Below are 24,403 nucleotides of genomic sequence, written 5' to 3'. Positions count from 1 at the left end.
AATTAAAATTCCCTCGAAAGTGTCATTTTTATTTTGTTTTATTTTTTAGAAAAAAATTTCCATGGCTACACGATTCATGTTCTTACTTTCCCCTTCACCCCCCACCCCCACCCCCATAGCTGACGTGTATTTCCACTGGCTTTAACATGTGTCATCGATCAAGACCTATTTCCATATTATTGATAACTGCATTGGTGTGGTCATTTCCAGTCTACATCCCCAATCATGTCCGCATCAACCCATGTGTTCAAGCAGTTGTTTTTCTTCTGTGTTTCCACTCCTGCAGTTCTTCCTCTGAATGTGGGTAGCATCTTTTCCATAAGTCCCTCAAAACTGTCCTGGGTCATTGCATTGCTGCTAGTACAGAAGTCCATTACATTCAATTTTACCACAGTGTATCAGCCTCTGTGTACAATGTTCCCCTGGTTCTGCTCCTTTCACTCTGCATCACTTCCTGGAGGTCTTTCCGGTTCACATGGAATTCCTCCAGTTTATTATTCCTTTGAGCACAATAGTATTCCATCACCAAAAGATACCATAATTTGTTCAGCCATTCCCCAATTGAAGGGCAGACCCTCGTTTTCCAGCTTTTTGCCACTACAAAGAGAGCAAAAGTGTCATTTTTAAAGTAAAGGTTGTCACCAGAACTTACCAATCCCTTTTTTGGCATAGATTTGAATTGACATTGGCTTTACTTTCCCATGTAACTATCTACAGTGTTTTGGGAAACAGATATTAATGTAAAGTTAATTTTATTCAGCAGGATATTGGTGGATAATCAATCAAGTGAAAATAAGTTTTGTTAAGGAGACAGAGAAAAGTACCAGCAAACATACACTGCTAATAACTATGAAAAACTGGGGGCAGTGGGGTAGCTCAGTGGATTGAGAGGTAAGCCTAGAGATGAGAGTTCCTAGGTTCAGATCTGGCCTCAGACACTTCCCAACTGTGTGACCCTGGGCAAGTCACTTAACCCCCATTGCCTAAATAAATAAATGAATAAACAAATAAATAAATAAATGGATGAATGAATGAATAAATAAATAAATAACAGAGAAAAAGGAAAACAAGACCTTTAAAAAAAATAACTATGAAAAACTTTTTCTAATACTTATTCAATTTTTTATTGGATAAAGATTTCATGGAAGATCTGCAGGAACTGATACAGAGCGAAATAAACAGAACTGGGAGAACATTGTACAAAGTAATGGCAATATTAGAAGATGATTATCTGTGAAAACTTGGCTCCTCTCAGCAATGCAATGATCTGGAACAATCCTGAAAGACTTATGAGGGGAAGGCTCTCTATCTCCAGAGAAAGAACTGTTGGAGTTATTGTTCATATCAGTGTATTTATGGTTTTATATGGGGGTTTGGTTATGTATGAGTTTGCTCTTACAGCAATGACTAATATGGAAGTGTTTTTTGCATAACAAAAATAAAATTTAATTAAAAAAAATTCATGGAGGGTGTTGAGTCAAAGTTCAAGAATACTCAACTTATACAATTTAGATTGTTCACTCACGGCCTGACAGATGAACTTTTAGTTCAAAATAATAAGTCATAATGGTGAATATTTGAATGCTCCATAAAACCCTTCCATCTCTTTCAAAAAACACATTGTCTTGTCATAGTAGGAGAGTAAATTTTGGGTTCTTCCTCATTTGAGTATTGTCTAGACATCCATAATGTGTTTACATGACTTGATTTGTTAATTAAAACTGAGAACTCAAATCTTCTTGACTCCAGGATCAATGTTCTTTCCCCTGCACCACCAGCCGCCTCACAGCTAACAAGTGCCTTAGAATACTTCAAATTTTTACAGAGGAGAAAACTGAGACCATTAGAAGGCAAGAAGCTTCCAGATAGGAAATGTTAAGAGCAATACTTGAATATTTGTCCAAAAATCCCAGGCCCCAAGCTCTTGCTGGTGCCCTGAAGGGAAGGGAGGTGTGAGGTAGGCGGAATCCGAGCTGTCTCTCCTGCCTGTCAGTGGTATCATCCAATGAAGCTCACCTCTTGGAAAGGACGAGGCTAGCACCTAAAGGTGGAAGCCCTGAACTGTAACTTTCTGGGAAAGAGGCAGGCTGTGGCAACAAAGGCCTGCCTGCTCCTTCCATGCAGCCCACCTAATCTTGCCACATCGCTCTGCTCTCAGACGCATCTCCCCAATCCAGAGCATCCCTTGCTGGGGCAAGACCAAGTGGCTCATTTCCAGTGTTGCCCAAGTAGACTAGAGGAAGAGCCGTTCCCATGGGGACTGTTAGCACCACAGTGCAGCAGAAGGCAGGTCTATTTTAGACCAGGTGTGGCTCAGGATGAGGAGCTGCTGGCTTTGGTTAAGACTTGTCCTTAGTTGAGAATTCCTGACTTGGCTCTAGACACAGCTTTGAGTTGGGGACATTCACGGCCCGGCATCCCAATGATCAGCCCACGCCAAGGCCAAGTTGAATGGATTAAATGTTTAAACAGGACAAATGTGGAGTATTTCAGCCAGAACCCATACTTAGTCCATCTGTTTGGGTGGATATGTTTAGGCTGGAGCCTGGCCATGACTCTAAGAGCCTGGACTGATCTCACCTCCACCCCAGGAGACTCCTAGCTCCTACCAGTTTGCTCCATCAAACACAAGTCACATAACTTTTGGGTCACTCTGAGAGATTCATTTTCCTAAATTACCCAATCTTGTCTTGGCCACTTTGTTAAAGGTTTTCCCTTTCTAGCTGGTCATGAGAGAAATGGAGATACTTCCATTCCCTCAAGCAATCAGACTTCTTCCTTCTCTCAGTCTGATCGTTACCCCATTTGGGTCAAAGTGTGGAGGAGGAGAAAACAGCTTTTAAGTGGATGAATGAAATAGTGTTTGCCCACGTCCAGTCACTTTCCCCCAGCTGCTGAACAGGGGAGCAGTGATCCTCCCCAAATCTTCAGCCAGTGGACCGCAAAGAATGAGGCAAAGATTTTGTTGAGAGCAAAAAATGACAAACGAAAGGCATTGTTTCAGAAAGACTGAAAAAGGCTAGGCAGATGCTAAGAAAAATGCTTTCTTAATATTTCCAGAAGAGGAACAGGGCCATTTACATCCACAGTGCTGTATGCTAAATGCAAGGGATACAAATAAAAAGAGGCAGTCCCTGCCTTCAAGGAGCTTATGTTTATAGGTGGAAAATATGAGGATGATGGCCCAGGATAAAATGTTGGTTTGAATGGTCAAAGGAATGGTGAAAGGAGAAAGTCACAAGAGTTGACTGATGAGCTTATTCCACTAACAAAGGTGATGTTGAAACTGTTCTGGGGCTGGAAACTGAGGATGGGAGAGCTCCCCTGGCAGTAACAAAGGTCTGGAAAACTATAGCATCACTTGGGAGGGTGTTATAGTTGGTGATGGCAACGAGATTATTGGGAAGTCATTTGATATACCAAAAATAAAAAGCATTTGTAAAATATTTTGACAAGAAAACAATGAAGATAAATATTCTTATAAATAAAGCAACTTGGCAAGTTGACTTTTTATTTTTTACTTTAAACCCTCACCTTCCATCTTGGAGTCAATACTGTGTATTGGCTCCAAGACAGAAGAGTGGTAAAGGTAGGCAATGGGGGTGAAGTGACTTGCCCAGGGTCACACAGCTGGAAAGTGTCTGAGGCCGGATTTGAACCCAGGACCTCCTGTCTCTAGGCCTGACTCTCAATCCACTGAGCTACCCAGCTGCCTCCACAAGTTGTCTTTTTTAAAAAGCACAATGAGGGAGAGTTAATTGCCATGCAAAGCACCAAGCCCCTTTCCCATCCTTCCCATACCTGGCTTAAATTTTTCTTGAAATTCAATTCTCAAGTATGTAATAGTACCAAATGTAATTCCTAGCAGGAAGACTGTAGAATAGAAAGAACAGAAGACATCCAAGGTTACCACCCTAGAGAACACCTACCTTGATGCCTTGGGTAAAAGAGAAGTCTGTAAGAGAGAAACAGAGCAGTCAAAAGATGAGAAGTAAATAGCTTGTTCTCCTAAAGAGAAAGCAGTAAAGCCAGGAGAGTTCAAGGGCTGAATTCTTTGCCGAGGAAAGGGAGCCAAAGGCCAAGTACAGAAAGGAACGAGGCATTTGAGAGTTCATAGGATCATAGACTTTCAGTTGGAAGGGATATGAAGAGGCAATGGTTAGGTTGGGACAGAACCCAGCTTACAACTAAGAAGATGGAAGATGGTAGGAAACCAGAAATAGACACAGGCACTTTTTCCCCAACAAATTTGGAGTAGTAAAGGTAGAAGAAAAATGAGATGGCTGATGAATAAGGGTAGCAAGCGAGGAGTAGAGATTTGGGGTGGAGGTGTATATAAAGACTATGTTTGAATAGAGTAAGGAGTTGGTGAAGAGGAATAAATTGAAGATGCATTAGACAGTGAATGCGAGTGTTCGCATAGGGTTCTTGAATAAGTCAGATTAGATGAGATCAGAGGCACAGGCATAGGTTAAGCCTTAGCGAGGTGTAGAGATAACTCTCTGTGAGGAAAAGTAGCTTGCTAATGATTCTGAAAATTTAGACGAGTAAACTTTAGGGTACCAGTTGTTGCCAGAGTGCCACCACATTCTTAATGAATGGTCTAAGTTGTCAGCTATAAACTTGAATACTGGGGGAGGGAGTTGCCTTGAAACTTGAGATAAAAATGTTTGGATTATTCTATATGAGAAATTTGAGACTGACTTAATTTACAAAATTTCTTTTTAGTTTAAATATGTAACATTATTCAGGTTTCTCTCCAACATGAATCCTCTCAAGTTGGGAAAGTTCATTGTTCTTGAAGAAAGATATCTCATGATCATTACATTCACTAAAGTTTTTTTCCCAGCATAAATTATATGATGGTGAGCCCAGTATTCTGGCAAGTGCCATTATCATGCATGATACATTCAAAAGAGTTCTCTCAAATAGGAACTGTCTGATGTTGAGTAAATTCTGTGCTCTTGTGAAATGCCTTTCCACACTCATTACGTTCATAAGATTTCTCTCCTGTATGAGTTCTCTGATGTCGAGTAAGTCCTGCCTTTTGATGGAAGGCCTTTCCACACTCATTACATTTATAAAGTTTCTCTCCACCACAAATTTTCTGATTTTGAGTCCCCTGGTGGAAGATCTTCCTACAATCAAAAGGTTTCTCTCTAGTATGAGTCCTCTGATGTCGAGTAAGGTTTGTGTTCCACTGGAAGGTCTTTCCACATTCATTGCATTCATAAGGTTTCTCTCCAGTGTGAATTCTTTGATGTTCAGTAAGTACTGTACTCCATCGAAAGGCCTTTCCACATTCATTACATTCATAAGGTTTCTCTCCAGTATGAATTCTTTGATGTCGAGTAAGATTTGTGTTCCACTGAAAGGCCTTTCCACAGTCATGGCATTCATAACGTTTTTCTCCAGCATGAGTCCTCTGATGGCCAATAAGCTCTGACTTCTGGTGGAAGGCCTTTCCACATTCATAAGGTTTCTCTCCAGTATGAGTCCTCTGGTGTCGAGTAAGGTTTGTATTCCAATGGAAACACTTCCCACATTCATTACATTCATAAGGTTTCTCTCCAGTATGGGTTTTCTGATGTTCAGAAAGCACCGTCCTCCATCGAAAAGACTTTCCACATTCATTGCACTCATAAGGTTTCTCTCCAGTATGAGTTCTCTGGTGTTCAGTAAGCACTGTCCTCTGTCGGAAGGCCTTCCCACATTCTTTACATACATAAGGTTTCTCTCCGGTGTGAATTCTCTGGTGTCGACTAAGGTGTGTGCTCCATCGGAAGGTCTTTCCACATTTATGACATTCATAAGGTTTCTCTCCAGTATGAGTCCGCTGATGTTCAGTGAGTACTGACCTCTTGTGGTAGGCCTTTCCACATTCATTACATACATAAGGTTTCTCACCAGAATGAACTGTCTGATGTTGAGTAAGATGTGACTTCCAACGGAAGGCCTTCCTACATATACTACATTCATAAGGTTTCTCTCCAGGATGAACTCTCTGATGTCGAGTAAATTTACTATTCAGATACAAGGTCTTTCCATTTTCAATACAGTCATAAGGTTTCACAGCAGTGTGAATTTTCAGATGTTCCCTAAGTCCTGACCTCTGGCTGAAGGCCTTGCCACATTTATCACATACATAAGATTTCTTTCCTGTAAGGATTTTCTGATTTTGAGAAAGTTGTTTGTTCTGACAGAAGCCCTCCACACCTTTATTGCACACATTTCCTGGAGAATCTATTCTCTGATGACCAGTAAGGTTGATATTCTGAAGGAAGGCCTTTACACAATCGTTAGGTACATGATAGATCTCCTCTCTTTTCTGCCTTCTCTTGCAGTTGGTCCCATATTCCCAGGTTTGTCCCAATCTGGAGAAATAGGGAACATCATTTATATCCTGTGATGATTCTTCCATAAGACTGTCCATCTTGGGAGGTGACTCCTTGATTTCAGGGCTACTCTTCCAACCTGAAATATAGAAAGTAAGTATTCCCTATTAACCATGCATTCCAGTCAGTCCTGTATTCTATTATGTTCACAAAGCAAATAACTCAAATATCAAAATATACATCAAATAAGAATATTGCTTCATAGTTGCTATGGTCATTGCTACTTTACCAAATGCTTTCTCATTGATCCCCTAAATAATCTTGTGACACATTTTTTAGGATATACTATAATGTAGAAAAAAAGTGGTAATCTTTTAGCTTCTTCAAAAACAGGACAAGCTAGGTTAAACTCATTTCCTCGTTAGCATGGTGATTAGTCTGGTAGATCATGGGAATATCATAAATATAGTTTGCCTAGATTTTGAAAACTTCTGTAATGCTTGTAACTAGGATGGCTACCTAAATTTAAAGTTTAAATATAAAACTAATCAAAATATCAAGGGGCTTACCTTCATAAAAATGATGGGTAACAAAAATTTAAGGGGAAGAAAAAATGAACCAGACTATCAAGATTACTGGGGGAGAGGGAGAAGGAGGTCTGGAACCAGATAAAAGCTAGAAAAACATCAGTAGAGAAAAATAGGTAATTCCTAATAAGAATGAAAGGTATACAATAGAACAGTGATCATTAACCTATGGCATGAGTGCCAAAGATGGCATGCAGAGCACTTTATGTGGGCACTCAGCCACCCTTTCTCCCCATCCTCCATCCCTAGAGTTTGCTACTAGAAAGGCAGAGGGTCTCAGGCAAAGCTGCTCCCCTCCCTCTCTCCACCTTGCTTGATGAAATTTTTTTTTGCATACCCTGTCCCTCTACCCAGCAGCCCAATGGGAGTACCCAGGGGGTAAGGTGGGTGGCTCACAGGTGGCAGAGCTGGAGGGGAGTGGAGCATGCAGGCCACACCCACCCCCCTCTACACTTGCTAAGGACATTCCTCACTTCACCCACCCCTTTGTCCAGCAGCCCAATGGGAGTACTTTCTCTTTCTCCTGTGTGGAGTAAGAGGGCGGGGGCCAGTTATACCTAACATGGGATGGGGGGGTGGGGGAGCAGGCAGGACACTTGATCTGGGGGATAGAGTGAGGGCAAGACCCAGCACTCCATCTCTAAAAGGTTCACTATCAGTGCAGTAGAATAATGTTTGATAACATCAAGATCACCATATACGAAGCAAGGGAATAATTATTCAAAAATATTCATTGAAAAGTTCCCAGGGGATTAAAAAAATAGAAAATAGAAAAACACATGTTAGGATAATTTTTGGAACAAAATTATATGTGCATTTCAACTCTGAAGGAACAAAATTGTTACAATTCCTAAAATAAAAATAAAAATAGCACATTAGAAGGATTTGATTCTGTAAAATTAGAGAGTTGTTGAGCAAGAAATAAAGGAACTAGAATATAAAGGAAAGGGAAAGATGTAAGCAGAAATATTTAAAATAATTACTTCTGTGCAAAATCTGAAGCTATGAGCACTTGTTAGAATTTTAAAACTGTATCTGCTAAAGGATATATAGTTTTCAAAAACAGATGATTAATAACTCCACAAAATCTGTCCAAACTCTGTAGTAATCAGAGAAATGTAAATCAAAATGGAAACAAGTCTTTCTTAATTCAGTTAGCAAAATTAGGTTTTCTTAGGGAAAAAAAAAGGATAAAAGTAAATGTTCGCTCAGCTTCATAGACAGAAGTGTCTGATACAACTGGTGAGACCAGAGCTGGTAACAGGTACCATCTTTTGGGAAAATATTATGGCAAAATAATTCTAGAGTAATAAGACTCTTCATACCCAATGATCCCCCTACCCAGGATGTTACTGAATGGAAAAGACAGTATCTCAGTTGTAGTGAGGAGCATCCAGATTACAGAGGGAGTAGGATTAGGGTCTAGCCATCTCATCCAAAAGCGTGAAAGGGGAAGAGACGCTTGTCGTGGCAAAAAGTCCCACTCTAGAAACCAAGGCTGGAGACAGGAGTAAATAAGAAAACTACTCCCAATACAATGAAGTAATACTATGAGTTAAGAGAAGCTCATGACTTGTAAATACAGAAAAGAGGAAGTCTATCATAAGTACAAGTAGCCTCAGGAAAAAAAAATGCCTAAACTACAAGTCTTCCAAGAAGGTTAAGAAGAAATGAAACCAATTTTTAAAATGAAATTAAGAATTCTAGAGGAAAAAAAAAGAAAGGAGAATAAACAGCTTAGAAGAAAATATCAACCAAATATCAGACTCTTGGAAAAATATAATACAACATACAGAACTCAATGACTCCATGAGACAACAAGAAGTATTAGAACAAAGGAAAAAATTGAGAAGATAAAAGTGCATGTGAGGAACTTCAATAACTAACCTGCAGGAGCAATTGGTTCCCTAAAGTTCACTCCTCCAAAATTTCAGAATCATTAGCAAGCTACTTTTCCTCACAGAGAGTTATCTCTACACCTCACAAAGGCTTAACCTATGCCTGTGCCTCTGATCTCATCTAATCTGCTTTTCAAGAACCCTCTGCCAACACTCACATTCACTGTCTAATGCATCTTCAATTTATTCCTCTTCACCAACTCCTTACTCTATTCAAACATAGTCTTTATATACACCTCCACCCCAAACCTCTACTCCTCACTTGCCACCCTTAATCATCAGCCATCTCATTTTTCTTCTACTTTTACTACTCCAAATTTGTTGGGGAAAAAGTGCCTGTGTCCATTTCTGGTTTCCTACCATCTTCCATCTTTTTAGCTGTAAACCAGATTCTGGCCCAACCCAACCATTGCCTCTTCAGGTCCCTTCCAATTCAAAGCTTATGATTCCACTGAGTCACCCAGCTGCCTCTTTTTTTATTTTTTATTCTGTGCTATAAGGAATGACTTTTTGGGTAGGAGAGGAGGGAAGGATAACCTAGGGAGTAAATGGGATATAATAGTGATGGGCGAACTTTTTAAAGAGGGGGCTAAAGAAAAGGAAATGCTCATATGTCAGTCTGTTTCTAAGGCAAGTCTTTTGAAGTTTCATTGTTATCCTACTCATTGTATTTGTCAGATTAGGAATAATGTCACCTGGCCAGATAGAACATTTCAGGGGGTCTGCATCTGGCCCGCAGGCTATACTTTGCCCATCACTGGGATATAAGAACAAAATATCAATAAAATTGAAAACAACAAAATGAGGACATCCCTAGGGTTTCCACATCAAGAAGGAGGAATGATAATGGCAATGATCATCTTCCCAATCATCCTGAACTCTCACTTAGCCTTTGATTCTCCAAGCAGGAAGGCCTATACCAGGGGCCCCTCCAACAGGAGAGGAGGGCTCACAATAGTCACCGAGGCACTGGCTGGGGAATCGGGTCCCCCAAGACAGGGTGCTGCAGCAGAGGGTTTGGCAAGGCTAACAAGGTCACCCAAGAGAAAAGAGGGAGAAAGTGCTATCCTTGGCCACAGACACATCCCTCTTTAACACACTGGTGTGGAGGGAAGCTAGGAAAGTGACTATTGCAGGGAAGGAGCTGTCTGAAGGACCTATAGTCAGACAGCTCTGGCTCTTCTATGTAGGCCAAGGGATCTTGGAAAGGGGAGACAGGAACAGGTATCTACTTTTATAAATAAATAGATACTCTTCTTAATACTGCTATGCTCCTAGAGGATACTGGTTTGGGAAGCTGTGGCTTTTGTATTCCCCTAGGTAGCTGGTGCAGGGGGACCACTGAACCCTGTCACCCTGCTGGATGTTATAATGCCCTATTTCTATAACAGCGCCCAGGCAGGACCCTTAATGGTCAGGTAAATGGGTAACCCTTTCAGGTCCCACCTGGGGTTGGACTGATTATTAATATTGGGCTCTATTAGCCTTGGATAACGTTTTCATCTGACTGTGTTGCTCCCTCCCCAAGGGTTGTGATTCAATGACCACTCAGGAAGGTACTTAATAAACTTTATCTATTGGTGTTAAATAGGGAAAGGAATAATCAGGAACGGATTGGGAATAGGAGACGCTGTCACTAATAGCTATGATCAATAATCCCTCAGGACTTTAGGCTGTTGTTTCAGTAAGCTGGAGCTTGTGGTTTCGCACTCATCTGGTTCAGCCTGGCCACTGCCAAACCAGAGGGCAATCGCTCAGTTGGTACAGATATTGTCATTTCTCTCAGCTTCTCTGTTCTCAGTTTGTGATGTTAGCCTTTAGGAAGTTTCTACCCTTCACCTCCCTCTGCTTATTCTCCTTCCCTCTTCCCAGTTACCACCTGGGCCCCGATATTTAAATATCTAATGATGATCAAATGCCTAAATATCTAAGGAGATTCGGAGAGGATCAATGGTCAAAGCTCCAAGACTCCAAAGACCTCCGCCTCCAGGACCAAAGACCCCTCCCAGATGACAGTTAGGGTATTTATATCCTCAGACCAACTGCCTTTGCTCCTGTCCTCACAGCATCCGGGAACATTCCGTTGTCTTCCAACTGTCTCCCTTGTCAATCAAGGTGAAACTGAGAGTTTGAATATAACACTACTGAACCCCTCTCATGTGCCAGGCCCTGGGCCAAGTACTTAACACATATTGTGCCATTCCTAACCCCTGACAGAGGGATGGACCAGTGAGATGTAGTTTGTAATGACTTATGTGCTTGCTCACCTGGATGGGGGATCCTGGAGATATCTTCTGGCTTCCAAGGTGCTTCTCCATGCTCCAGCTGGTAGATCACATGTGGTTTGGAAAATTCAAGGCCTGCTCAAGGGAAATGGAAGATTCTTAGGTTCAGAATTCAACCTCTGTCTTTTCTTTCTTGGGGGAAAAAAACCATCTGCTCAGAAGGCCCCCAAGTGGACACAACAGGCTCCTGATGGAGGCTCTGAATTTTACACCTGGTGAATATGGTGAATTAGGTCCCAAAATAGATTTGGGCTCAGAAAGAAAATGAGCTCACCTCAGTCTGGCCCTTTAAAGAAGACAGGAACCTCTTAGATCTCCAGGCATCTATTGTGATAATGAGATTAAATCTATCTTACCCATTCTCAAATCTAATCACCAAAACAACTCCACTTAACTCACAAATTGGGAGGTCTGTGACCCACAAGTGCTAGAGTGAGTGATAAATCAAAATCTACTGACTACCTTCTGGGCAGTCCTAAGAAAAGCATCTGTTGTGATTGGACATGTAAACTAAGAAGAAGGCACAGGAAGTGATGCAAAAGAAGCCCCTTTAAAAGAGAGCTCAGTGAGTTCAACTTCTCTTCTTGTTCGAGTCTTGAACCTGAAAGAGCTCTTCTTGTTTGTGACTTGGACCTGGAGGAGTACTGGACCTGGGACCCTGAGATCTTGATGAGACTGTTCTTAAATCTTTCCCCAAGAACTACATGTGGTAAATAAAGAAGGCTGACTACCTTAGCCTCCAGAGGGGCCCTTGATTGGGAGAAGCCCTCATGACTAAACCCCTTGTTAATTGACTTTTAGGCTCTCCAGCTAAGCCTCTGGAGCCCTGCCAGAGTAAAGCCCAGTCTTGCATACAAATCTAGTTTAAGTTAGATCTCTTACTTTACCCTCTTCTCATCCCTCTACTTCCACTCTCTCCTATATTTTGTAAGTAAATTACTAAAATCATTTTGGGAATTGGTATTTATTCAGTTCCTTGGTGACCACACCTTTAAATATTAATATAGCCGATCAAAAAACCCCTTTTCCCTCTTACACTCTCCTGAACATTTTAGGGGAGAACCTTTGACTAGAAGGACTTAAGAGTGGGGGAAATACACCTTTAGGGGCATCATAGTCCAACCGCCAGCTTCTAGACCTACATGCCAAAGACCTTTCATTCTGTAGTGAGCACCCTAACATTTCATCATGAAAAGATTAGCAGTCTCTGCTGCCTATATACCAAACAATGATTATGTAAAAGTCCAGTATTTACTAAGGAAGGAAGGAAAAACCCTCCTAATGGGCAGATTCTGAGGCCTAGGGGAAAGCCATCCGTACCCAGGTAGACCAGGTTCCTGTAGTTCTCCAGCATCACATCCCGGTACAACTTCTTTTGAGAGGGGTGCAGGTGCCCCCACTCCTCCCAGGTGAAGTCCACAGTCACATCCTCGAATGTCACCAATTCCTGAAATAACAAGTATATGTGTGGGCACCCAAGGATCTGCATGACAACCAGGAGGAAAGGTGGAAGTGCCCAGGAACCTCAGAGAATCAGTGTACAGCACCTCCAGAGCATCCCAAGACAAGTCTTTACTGATGGCCTACTGTGCACCACCAGGTAAACAACATTCTGAATCATGCACCACATTATACTGCTCCTGCAGTTTGCCAATGACCTAGAATTTTCCTTCTAACAATCCTGTGAGGCTGGTAGGACAAGTACACTTCTTCATGACTTTGTCCATAAGGCCTTCTAGGTCAAGCTGCACCTTCTTCTTCTCCTACACTGTCTCCCACAACTGGTCCTGGGGCCTCCATCAATGATCTCTGATGAGAGGGCACACATCACCTTTCTAAGTCAGTCTGGGGCATTTGTGGACAGCTGGAGCAATGGGAAGTCCTGCCCTTGCATCTAGCCTGATCTCCTTCTCTGCTCCTTGACGGGGAGGTCAAGGCTGATCCTTCTTCCTAGTCATGCTCCAACACCCAAGTCTTCAGACTAAACACTCCTGGTTCCTTCAACTCGATTCTTAGGAGCCACATCCTCCAGTCTGACCCCTTGAAGTGTCCATCACAGGAACCTGCTCCAGCTGATCTGTGGCTTTTCTAAAACCCTAAAATGTAGTCTGAGAAAATTCCCACAGCACAGCCAATGTGGCCTGAGGTCCCGGTTCAGAGAAAATGTTAGCCCCCACCCCCATCCCGTCATTCTATCAGGAAACCTCCTTAACATAGTAGAGGATAATGAGGGATTTTCTAGCTTCCACGTCACACTGTTGATTCCCCAATCTGCAGTTTTCCATGAACAATCCTGACCCTAGTTTCGGAGGAATTTTGGCTTAGAGAAATATCTTTCCCCTCCAAATACTTCTGAAGTTGGTTTGTTGTTTTTTTTTTTTTTTCAACCTTTACCTTCTGTCTTAGAATCAATATAAGTATTGGTTCCAAGGCAGAGGAGCAGTAATGGCTGGGCAGCTGAGGTTAAGTGACTTGCCCAGGGTCACATAGCTAAGAAGTGTCTGAGGCCAAATTAGAACCCAGATCCACCCTTTTGACTGAAAACTCCACTGATCAGACTCACAAGACTAACACTTCACATCAGCAATGGTAGGTGCATTCCATTCCAGTCCAGGATCCTCTTCTAATTTACCCCAAATCCCACCCAAACATTGCCAACATTAATGTCTAACTGGGGCCTACAGAAAACCAATCCTCAATAATAACTAACATTCTTCTATTTCTTTCTCATTACAAATTCTTCCAACATGGTCTACCATGCCTAGAATTCTCTCCCTTCTCATCACTGTCTCTCATCTTCCTGGACTCTCTTCGGTGACAGTCTGGCTAAAATCCCACCTTCTTACGAAGCCTTTCCAAGCTCTGTTGGTGCCAGGACCTTCCCTCCCAGAATCCTCTAGCTTGTCCTGCCTCTCTCTTGTTTGTACATAAATCTGTGAGCTCTCTCCTTGAAGGCAGGGATGGCCTTGTTTATGCCTCCCTTTGTACTCCAGTGCTTGGCAGCTGGGAGGCACTGAAATAAATGCTTGGCGATGATTCCAGCCTGATTCAAGTCTGCTTGTAGTAACACCTTGACTAGCTGACCTCAAAGACTATGGGAAGCAGGTGACTAACAAACATTAAACAGCGATTCCATGTCTCCTCTGGTCTTACCTTGGAAGCAAAAGAGGACAAAAGAAATGAGAAATTTGTGGTTTGTTCTCGTCCCCACATTTACTCTATGTGCGATCCAAACATTTCTTCTCTCTGAAACCTGGTTTCTGATGCTGCAAAATGGGCATAACATGACTCGCCTTGGTCCATTTTTGTGGTTTATACTGTAAAGCTTAGCAGGGCTAGAAACGTTTGCTATTAGTACCAAATTGGTACTGAGGCACAAACCGCAGAACTGGGGACTTTGGCAAATAAAGGTGTGATCACTGGGTCAAGAAGAGATAAGATTCTGTGAAAATGGGAAAAATTCCCCATGGAATTCCCATTGCCCAGGAAGGCTGAGTTGCTCAAGAGCTAGATTTTCCCTCTACGACCCTAGGTTCAAATCCTGGCCCTGCTGCTCACCACCCAAGAGCCTGTGGACAGGCTGCTTCCCCCTCGTCCTCTTCTGGACAATGAGGGACTTTGATGAGGGAGTCCCTAAGGTCCCTTCTGCTCTTTAGCTATAATTTTATGACAGCTCCAACTTCTTAGGTTCCACCAGAATGTGCCCACTTTGATACCACTTTCAAAACGAGGAGCCTCCCACTCACCTGGGGGGCCCTGGCGGTCAGGAGTACAGGGGCCATTGGCTCTTCCTCAACGCTCCCACCTCTCGGGGAAAGGCTGGCATCCAGGAGCAAAACTGAGGAAGAAACAGGAACCATGAGAGGGGCTGGCTCAGCCTCCCAGCTCCCAGACTTGCCCCTCACCCATCCTGGCTGAGAAAGAGCTTTCTCGGAGCTCTTGAACTATTCCCCAGAACTTAATTCAAACTGCCAAATGTCTACACTGAACAAGGTGTAGTACAAGATACTGGGAACACAAGGATGTCAATAAGAGAGTCCTGGACCTCGGACTAAATAGGCCAGATACATATTAGTCACTATGAGACAGCTCATAGGAGTAAAGGCAGGACAGGACAGGGTCAGGTAGGAGACAGCACAGTGGAGAGAATGCAAAGCCTTTAGTCAGGAAGATTTGAGTTCAAATCCAGCCTTACTACTTATAGAACCCTGGGTAAGTCACTTTACCCTATCCGTCTCAGTTTCCTCATCTATAAAATGAGCTGGAGAAGGAAATGGCAGACCATTCCAGTATCTTAGCCAAGAAAACCCCAAATGGGATCACAAAAAGTCAGACATGACTGAAAACTCCTGAACAACTAGGGTTAAGTGGAGACGAGTTTTGGGCCAAGGCAGAGGTGGGCACAGGGGAAAATGTGCAAATACACAGAGGCCAGAGATGGGCAGTCAAGTGAAGGTCGCTAGCTGGCCCAAACTGGGGAATCCTGAGAATTCAGTCTTGGAAGGAGGTTGGCGGCAGACTGTGTAGGGGGCCTCGAAGGCCATGACAAGAATCTGTTCTTGAGGAGCAGGTTCTCAGACCCGGCGTAGGCTCATGTCTGGGGCTGACCATCCGGGCTCCTCTGAGGCCGCTGCTGTTCCAAGATGGAAGCCACAGAGAACCATTCAGAGTCCATCCAGCACAGGGGGAGGAGGGAGGACCCCATCAGAGGGAGCGGAAGGACAGAGAAGTAATATGGCAGCAGAAGGCAGGAGGGTGGATCAGCCTCAACAAGAGTGTGTGCATGGCAGCAGCAGAATGGAAGGGCTCTTGGCCTCTGGTGGGCCTGAAGGGCAGCAGGATGGGGACAGCCACAGCCTCCTTCCCCGAATCGTGTTCTTAGAAATGAAATACTGAGGGGCACGAGGGAAGTCAGTCAACCTGAAATGTGATGGCCCAAATGGGAAGAACCAGGGTCACGACCCTGCCGGGGTTGGTGAGAACCCTTGGGGAGGGCAAATGGACTCTTCCAGAAGAACTTGTGTCCTTGGGGTGACCCTGGGCCAAAGCTGCCTGCCTCCATTACTCCCATTTTACAGACAACTTAACTGAGGTATGAAGTGACTGGCCCAGGGGCACAAAGCCCCTATCAAACTGGCGCAGTGGAGACCCCGAGTTAAAATGTACCCAGAGATAGAGCCCGGCTGTGTGACCCTGGGCCAGTCACGTCATCCTGTCTCCGTTATCTCATCTGTAAAATGGGAATAACTCCAGCTCCCATCGCCCAGGGTGATGGTGAGGATCCAGTGAATTAATCTTCGTAAAAAGCACCGAGCGCAGGACCTGGCACCCAGGTGCGCCTGACACCCGTTATTTGTTATTAACAATAATGGAAAAATAATTAATAGCAAATATCGTCATTAATAATAACAAGCATTGTAACTGATAGAATAACAACAGTGGTCCAGTATTGTTAATAATAAAACAATTGGTTATCAATAATAACAAAATCTATAATGTTGGGAGGATAACAAATGTTATTAGATTTTCCTCCAGCCAATGACATGACGGGGCTACCCTCACGTGACCCTTCCAGGAGGTCACGCCCATCCCAGAGGAGGAAACTGAGGCTCAGCCAGTTCCGCCCCGGGCCATCCCCTTCTGGGACAGGGCTCGACGCCGGGGCGCCGAAGGGCGGCCTAGACCCCTGATCAAGCAGCCGCCGGACCTACCTCTTCGCCCGCTCCCAGCTTGGGGGTCCCCCGAGGTCCAGCCCTAGCAGGAGCCACAGAATAATCAGGAAAATTAAAAAAAAAAAAAAAAATGTTGCTTCGCGAACACTTCCGGTGTGTATAGGAAGTGACGTAAGAAGAGGCTTCCCACTTTGGCCGCAAGTGCTTCTGGGGGTGGTAGTTCAGGGGCCAGAGAAGCCTTGTATGCTGCAGAGCTCCTTACTCCTGTGTCTGAGGCCTGATCCCTCTTCTTTCCACTGTGGGATCCTGAAGTTGCTCACGGTCCGTGGCTTCCTACATCCCGTGTTTGTACCACCGAGATTCCAGTGCCCTTGCCTGGAATGCATCCCTTTCCCCTCAAAGTCATGCTGCTCTTCCCCAGCTAGGCTTAAGGGCTGCCTCCTCCAGGAAGCCCATCTCTCCCCTCTCCTAGATTGCCCCTTTGGGTGCTCTCCCCACCTTGTGTCTTCGTTTCAGAGAAGGAGCTTGATGTATTGGAAAGCACAATGGCTGTGGAGCCAGGGTGCTCCTTTGAGACACGCTCTTTTTTCAGCGAAGATGCCCTGATCAGCTCCTACAATTCATTGATTATCTCAGCAGGGACACCCGCACCATGGCTCTCTCTTCTCTTTCCTGAGCCCCAGGGGGTTTCTCCAATCCCTGCCAGACAAACTTGGCCGCCTGGATGACCTACAGGCGCCTTAAACTCAGCCTCCAGGAGAAAGTGCTCCCTTCCCTCTAGATCCCTCACAGCTCCCAACCTTCTTGCTTCTGGGGAGTGGGGAATCCCAGCAGGAAGGATTTACTCAATCAAGTCAACCCCCTCCCACCCCACCTTCCGCCTAGACGACCTGATACCATAGAAACAAACCCCAATCAATAAGAAGCTTTGGACCGAGTGTGAAAAGGACTTAGAACTAGAGTGGAATTGAACCAGGAGAGTATTAGACTGAAGAAACCTGGTCAGACTTTGAGGATCTGCTAGAAATTATTAAACTATTTTAGAACTGGGGTCACGCTAGAGATTGAATCATTTGATTAAAACAGTAAAAGCCCTTCAGGAAGAGTTCCTGGTGGGGAGGGGAGAGGAGGGCATTTTGGTTTCAGTGTCCTACTCTTATAGACATTGCTTCCATCATCCTGATTGCTCATAAAATTGACGTTTTTATATTGACTCCTGTTTGTCCTATTCCACTCTTGGCTTTCCAGCAGGAATATTTAAAAGTGCTCTATTTTGCAAAAATCTGTTCCTACCCAGTAGAAGTCTACTCTTTTTTAATGGCTAAATAGTTTTTGGTTGTAATATCTCTTTCAACTCTTGAATTATTATTTCCAAGCTCTCTGCTTCTTTATAGTGGTAGCTGCCAAATCTTGTGTGATTCTGACTCTGAATCCTCATTACCTGAGGGTCATTCCTACCAAGCAGTATTTTTTTTTTTTAAATTTAAAATGGAAACTCTGGATTTTGGCTACAATGTTTCTAAGTGTTTTAATCCCAGCATTCTTTTCAGGAGGTGACTAGTGCATTTTTTCTGTTTTTACTTTACCTGGTATTTCTAATAAATCTGGGCAAGTTCCCTTCATCATTTCTTTAAATATGACAATAGGCTTAGAAATGCTGTTGATTTGTGTAGATTTATCTAATATCTTGTGACTTTTCTAAATTTACTATTTCTTAAAAAAATTTTTTTTTTATATTTTCTGTTTCTTATACCACCATAGTTATCCCAAATTTCCCTCAGTCTTCCTTTTCTGGATAACCATCCCATATGACAAATAACATTTTTTTTGGAGAGGAAAAAAATGGCAACACAACTAAGAAATATGTTGAAAAAGTCTGAAAACGTGTAGCGTATGACCTTTGTGGATTTCCCACTTCCACAAAGGGTTAGGTTGTGAGGGTGTCTTCTTCTGTCTCTTCATTCACATTCTGCATGATTTTTATAATTTTTACATTCACTTTTGATTTTGTAGTGTGTCATTGTTATTTCCATTTATATTGTAGTCATATCTTGTTTTCATGGCTCTTCCTATTTCACAATCCATCACTTCATAGTTTGCTTCTTTGTAGTCATCACATATGATTTCATATAGCACTGTAATATTGTTATATTCATGTACCATAATTTGTTTAGCCATTCCCCAAACAATGGACATGTGCTTCATTTCCAATTCTTAGCTTTCACAAAAGTACTCTAAATAGATTGGAATGGATGGGATTTGTTCCCTCATCTTTTGCTTCTTTGGGATATAATCCCAGTAATAGAGTCTCTGATTTAAAGGGTGTGGAAATTGTAGTCACTCAATTAGCATGATTCCAAATTTCTTTCTAAATATATCATTTCACAACTCCACCAACAATGTCTTAGTGTACCTATCCTTCTTCAATCCTTCCAACATTGACTATTGCCATTTTTTATCATTTTCACCCATTTTTAGGGTGTGAGATAGAATGTGAGGGTTGTTTTGATTTGTATTTCTCTTATTATTTTGAACATTTTTTTCCATGAGGTTTTGAATACTTTTCAGTTCTTTTGAGAACTGTTAATTCATATCATTTGATTATTTATCTGCTGGGGAATGGCTATGAGTTTTATATAGAACTATTAATCATTTATATATCTTAGATATCAAACTCTTATCAGGAAAATATGATGCAAAGATATATTCCATTTCAACCACATGCCTTCTTATTCTGAATTCATTAATGTTGTCTGTGGAGGAGCTTTTCTGTTTCAAGTAATCAGTTAATTATTTTATCTTTTTTTATTTTGTTTTTTATTGCTTCTATTTATTATCTGGTAAAGAATAAATCTCCTACCCAAGGCTGTAATAAATGTATTATGTCTAAGTCAACTCTTTAGGGTAGTCTAAGTTATCTTATTATTTGCAAAACGTGTTCTTTATCCCTGTAGCCTATGCTTATTCCTTTCATTCCTTTTCCCCTCCTCATTGCTATAGTCTGCATTTCTAGCACTATATCAAAGAGTAATAATGATGGTCTTTCGTCCTAATGCTGTATCTTTTTATTTCTAAATAATTGCTCTGTATTATTTTATTTCTAATATACGGCTCAATAACATACTCTTCAGGCTCTTTTCTTCATTCCTTTGTCCTTCCTAAAAAGCCTAAGAATGTTCTCACATTCCCTGCCCTTGAGCAGCTTCTAAAATCAGAATAATTAGGATTGCTAATATAAGTCCCCTTTTGTCCATGAGAACTAGTTTAGGCCAAGTATGTCTGGGGCAGGTGAATGGCCGCATGGCATCATCCTTACATTTCTATCAGGATGAGTGGGAACGAGTCAATCTTAACCCAGGTATCATCTGATTTCTTTCATCTAAATCAATGAAGCTATTGGAATCCCATGATCAGACATGTCATTTTTCTCATCTTCATGAGAGATCAGGGAGGGATTGGAAATGATTAGCCCACCTTCTCATTAAGTATCCACCCATTAGAGATGTCTTAGGGGGGGGCCTGAATAATGAGCTTCCAGAATTGTATTAAATGACTCAAGAAGTTGATTGAATTTGCCTTTGATCACCAAGAGAGATAAATGACCAATTAATTCTTTGGTTATTACTAGCCTGTTCAATAAATTTTTTTTAACCCTTACCTTCCATCTTGGAGTCAATACTATGTACTGGCTCCAAGGCAGAAGAGTGGTAAGGGTAGGCAATGGGGGTTAAGTGACTTGCCCAGGGTCACACAGCTGGTAAGTGTCTGAGGCCGGATTTGAACCTAGGATCTTCCATCTCTAGGCCTGACTCTCCATCCACTGAGCTACCCAGCTGTCCCCCTGTCAATAAATTCTTCCTCAGAACCCAGATAACCCAGATTGTAGGAATTTTTAATTCCATTGGCTCCCTTTGGCTTGGATTAAAACAGAAACTCTTCTGCTCTTCCTTTACAATCTGGCTCCAACATCCTTTATAGACTCATAGATTACTGTGCTAAACTGCTAGACAAAGTCTCTCCGCCCTGGAAATGCCCTCAACACCAAGAATGTGGCGGCCAACGCTTGCGATCCATTCCAGAGAAGGGACGTTTGCTGGAGCTGAGGAAGCCGTCCCCTTCGGGGCAGTCTCTGCAAGGAGGACCAGCTGCATAGAGAACTGGCTTGAGCTTCACCGGGTCTAGGTCATGGGTTTCCCAGAGTATTTCTCCACCCTGGGCGTCGGGTACCAGAAATGTTCTCCAGTTCCATTCATAGATGCAAGCTAAGGAAAACTGTCCTGGCTCTCAGACTGTGCGTATATATACAATAATGGCACGACCTCCTCCTGGAAGGCCTGCCAGTAGGATTCAAGATGGAAGGGAGGAGACTTTCTGTTGCACTCAGGCTAGGCCAGAGGGCTCCTTGGGGACACCAGTAAACCTAGAAGTTCCTGCTCTACTCAGCGAGAGAAAGGCCACCCTTCAGCATTTTGGTTTCATTATGGAACGTTCCCAAATATGCATAAATTAGATATAAGGGTGGTGGGCCGTGGTGCCAGCTCTCCTCATTCAAATAGCTTCCATGTAATCCAGGTTAATTATAATATAATAAAAGAAAGAACTGAGGACATCCTGTGACAGGAGAAGAGCGTGTTTCTAGGAAGCTGGCAGGGCCAGGGAAGAGAGGAGGGAAAAGGAGGTGGATCCAGCACACAGCCAGAGGATTTCACCTCCGGAAGGAAGAGACCCAGGCAATATTCAGACACACGGGTACTGCCAAAAGGCAGAAGAAAAGACAAATCAAAGAGTCTTCCAATGTGGATCTGTCACTCCACAGAGATTTATTAAGTATCTAAGGAAGCCCTTTTCAAGGCTGCTCATCCACCTTTGGTGTCCCCCTTCACCCAACTCTCCTCTGTCGCTCCGGCTCCTCAGGAACGGGGATGAGGCTATCGCCCTCTCCAGTAATAGGGAAGGTGGGGTGTCTGGGTGTTTAAGGAGGACCGGCCCCTCTGCTGTGGGTGCTTACCAAGTCCTTTTCAGGGCTGCTCATACACCTTCAACATCCACCTGGCACTCAATTCTCACCCGAGGCTTTGAGAAGCCGTCATAGGCACAGCAGCCACGTCCTGGTAAGCCATCTTAGCAGATGGGCCAAACCAGGCTGAAGGTAATGGGGGTCCCCAAACCCATCTGTGAATGAGCGAGTAATGGAAAAGCAAAGACCAAATCTGGGGAGCAAATAAAAGAGAGAATCAGATGATCAGGGATGTAATAGGAATCAAAAACAGAATTATGGGATAAAAGACAACGATTCAAAGAGAAAGGAGAGAAATACCAATTCCTCCTGTCCCATCCACCTGGCACAAGTCCCATTCTTACAGGAGGTGTCTACACCAAGCATCTGAAGACACCCCCAGGGCGATGGGAAGATGAGAACAATTTGTTCCATCCACCATAAAGGCAACTGAAGCAGGCACTGTGGCGTGCTTAAAGCTTGGTCACACATCAAAGGCACCAAGCTCATCCACTACATCCTGGGCCATTGCCAGGCATCCTGGTTTTTGTCTTGCTGCTGGTCTTCGATGACTCTGGAAGACAGCGAGGCCACCATCTTTGGGCCAATATGCCTCGCCTGAGTCTAATCCATGTGCAAGTCAAGATATCACCCTACGACATCAAAAACAAAAGACAATCCACACCATCCCCTGTGGCTCTATAAAGCCGTAGCATGCACAGCGGCCACATCCTGGTAAACTATTTTGACAGACGGGCTAAAACAGGTTGAGGGAGACCAATGGGCCACAGACCCACCAGTGAGTTAGGATGGTGTCTACACCAGGCATCTGAAGACTTTCCCCAGTGGAATGGGCAGAAATAACAATTTGTTCCAACTGTCATGAAAATGGCTGAATGGCATCCTGCCAAGGTCATCCCCAGTCATCTTGACTTCTGCCTTGCTGCTGGACTTCAACGATCCTGGAACAGAGATCGACAACTTTGTCCAACTCAATCTGATTCATGCACGTCAAGATATCACTGTGTGATATCATTGGTCTTCTTCAAAAACTAAGGAAAGGGGCAGCTGGGTAGCTCAGTGGATGGAGAGTCAGGCCTAGAGATGGGAGGTCCTGGGTTCAAGTCCGGCCTCAGACTTTTCCCAGCTGTGTGACCCTGGGCAAGTCCCTTGACCCCCATGGCCCACCCTTACCACTCTTCCACCAAAGAGCAATACACAGAAGTTATGGGTTTAAAAAAAAAAAAAGAACATCAAGAAGAGGGTTCCAAAGGAATGTGAGAACAGGATAAAGAACAGGTTTAAAGCCTGAAGCATGAGGTTGGTGGCTGTTTCCTTCAGAACTCTGAGGGTTAACTGACTGAGACTTAAGTGACCTGCCCTGGGTGGAGCGATGAGCCATTGGACCAGCTTTCCAGCTTCTGGACTTCTCTCTCTCTCTGTTCCGGCCTTTGGTTCCTGATCTGAATTTAATATACAGTTGTGTTCCTGAGAAGAAAGCCAGCCTTAATCAAGACTGTTATCTGTCTGTATTTCCAAGAAACCTGCAGGCATTTGCTGGTAGGGCTTTGGGGGACTCCGACACCCAGTCACCATCCTGATTCTGCAAACTAAACTATATCGCCTTTACCAAAGACTGTTTCGGAGTGGCCATAGTCGGATAGCTAGTTAGGCTTTGGGCATACAGCTCAGAGAGGTCAGGGTGATGTTTAGCAGCAAGAAAAAGAAGGCAGGTCCATGTGCACCTCTTAGTTCAGTGGGAGGAGTATTAGAGGGTTTGGTGCCCTCCTTTCCCATTCCCTTTCTGTGTTTATTTTCTATATAAAACCTTTTATCAACTTAACATAGCAGTCAGATTGCGTTATTGAGATACCCACATCTGAAGGCAGCCATTTTGGCCTATTGGGCTGAGACAGACAGAGACACTGGCCTTTGACACTTACTGGCTTTTTAAGTGATCAAATCCACTTCTTTCAAGGGTCACACAGCTGGGAAGTGTCTGAGGCCAGATTTGAACTCAGGACCTCCCATCTCTAGGCCTGGTTCTCAATCCACTGAGCCACCCAGCTGCCCCCTCCTAATTAGTATTTTTTTTTAAACCCTTAACTTCTGTGTATTGTCTCATAGGTGGAAGAGTGGTAAGGGTGGGCAATGGGGGTCAAGTGACTTGCTCAGGGTCACCCAGCTGGGAAGTGTCTGAGGCCGGATTTGAACCCAGGACCTAGGCCTGACTCTCAATCCACTGAGCCACCCAGCTGCCCTCTCCTAATAAGAATTTTTGAAGTGATGGTTAGTATTCATTTGGGGAAAGAAAGAGAGAACAAACAGCTCTATCACAAATAGATCCTTCTAGACTAAAGTCATTTCCCTTAATTCAAGATTGCTAGAATTAGAGAATAAAAAGATACTACATGTATAGTTTAACTCTATTCTGGCCAAGTCATGTTAATGTAGTAAAGACGGTAAAAGTATCTAAATGAACTTTTTAGGCTTAATATCATACCAATCAAAATTATGATTGGTTTCTTCCTAGACTAAAAAAATTTATGGGAAAAAAATCATCATTTTATCTGTTTCTGATACAACAAAATTTGTATGGAAGAAAAAGCGAATAAATATGTCCAAGTGGA

At 43.2% G+C, this 24,403-nt stretch overlaps 1 pseudogene; it reads right to left on the bottom strand.

Annotated features, from left to right (window-relative positions):
• Nucleotides 1-4,758: 4,758 nt before the first annotated feature.
• On the bottom strand, nucleotides 4,759-15,649 carry LOC123230439 (annotated as a pseudogene).
• Nucleotides 15,650-24,403: the final 8,754 nt, after the last annotated feature.

This window comes from Gracilinanus agilis, chromosome 1 (assembly GCF_016433145.1).
Source record: "Gracilinanus agilis isolate LMUSP501 chromosome 1, AgileGrace, whole genome shotgun sequence".
NCBI classification, from domain to species: Eukaryota; Metazoa; Chordata; class Mammalia; order Didelphimorphia; family Didelphidae; genus Gracilinanus; species Gracilinanus agilis.
This window is presented reverse-complemented; position numbering and strand designations above follow the sequence as displayed.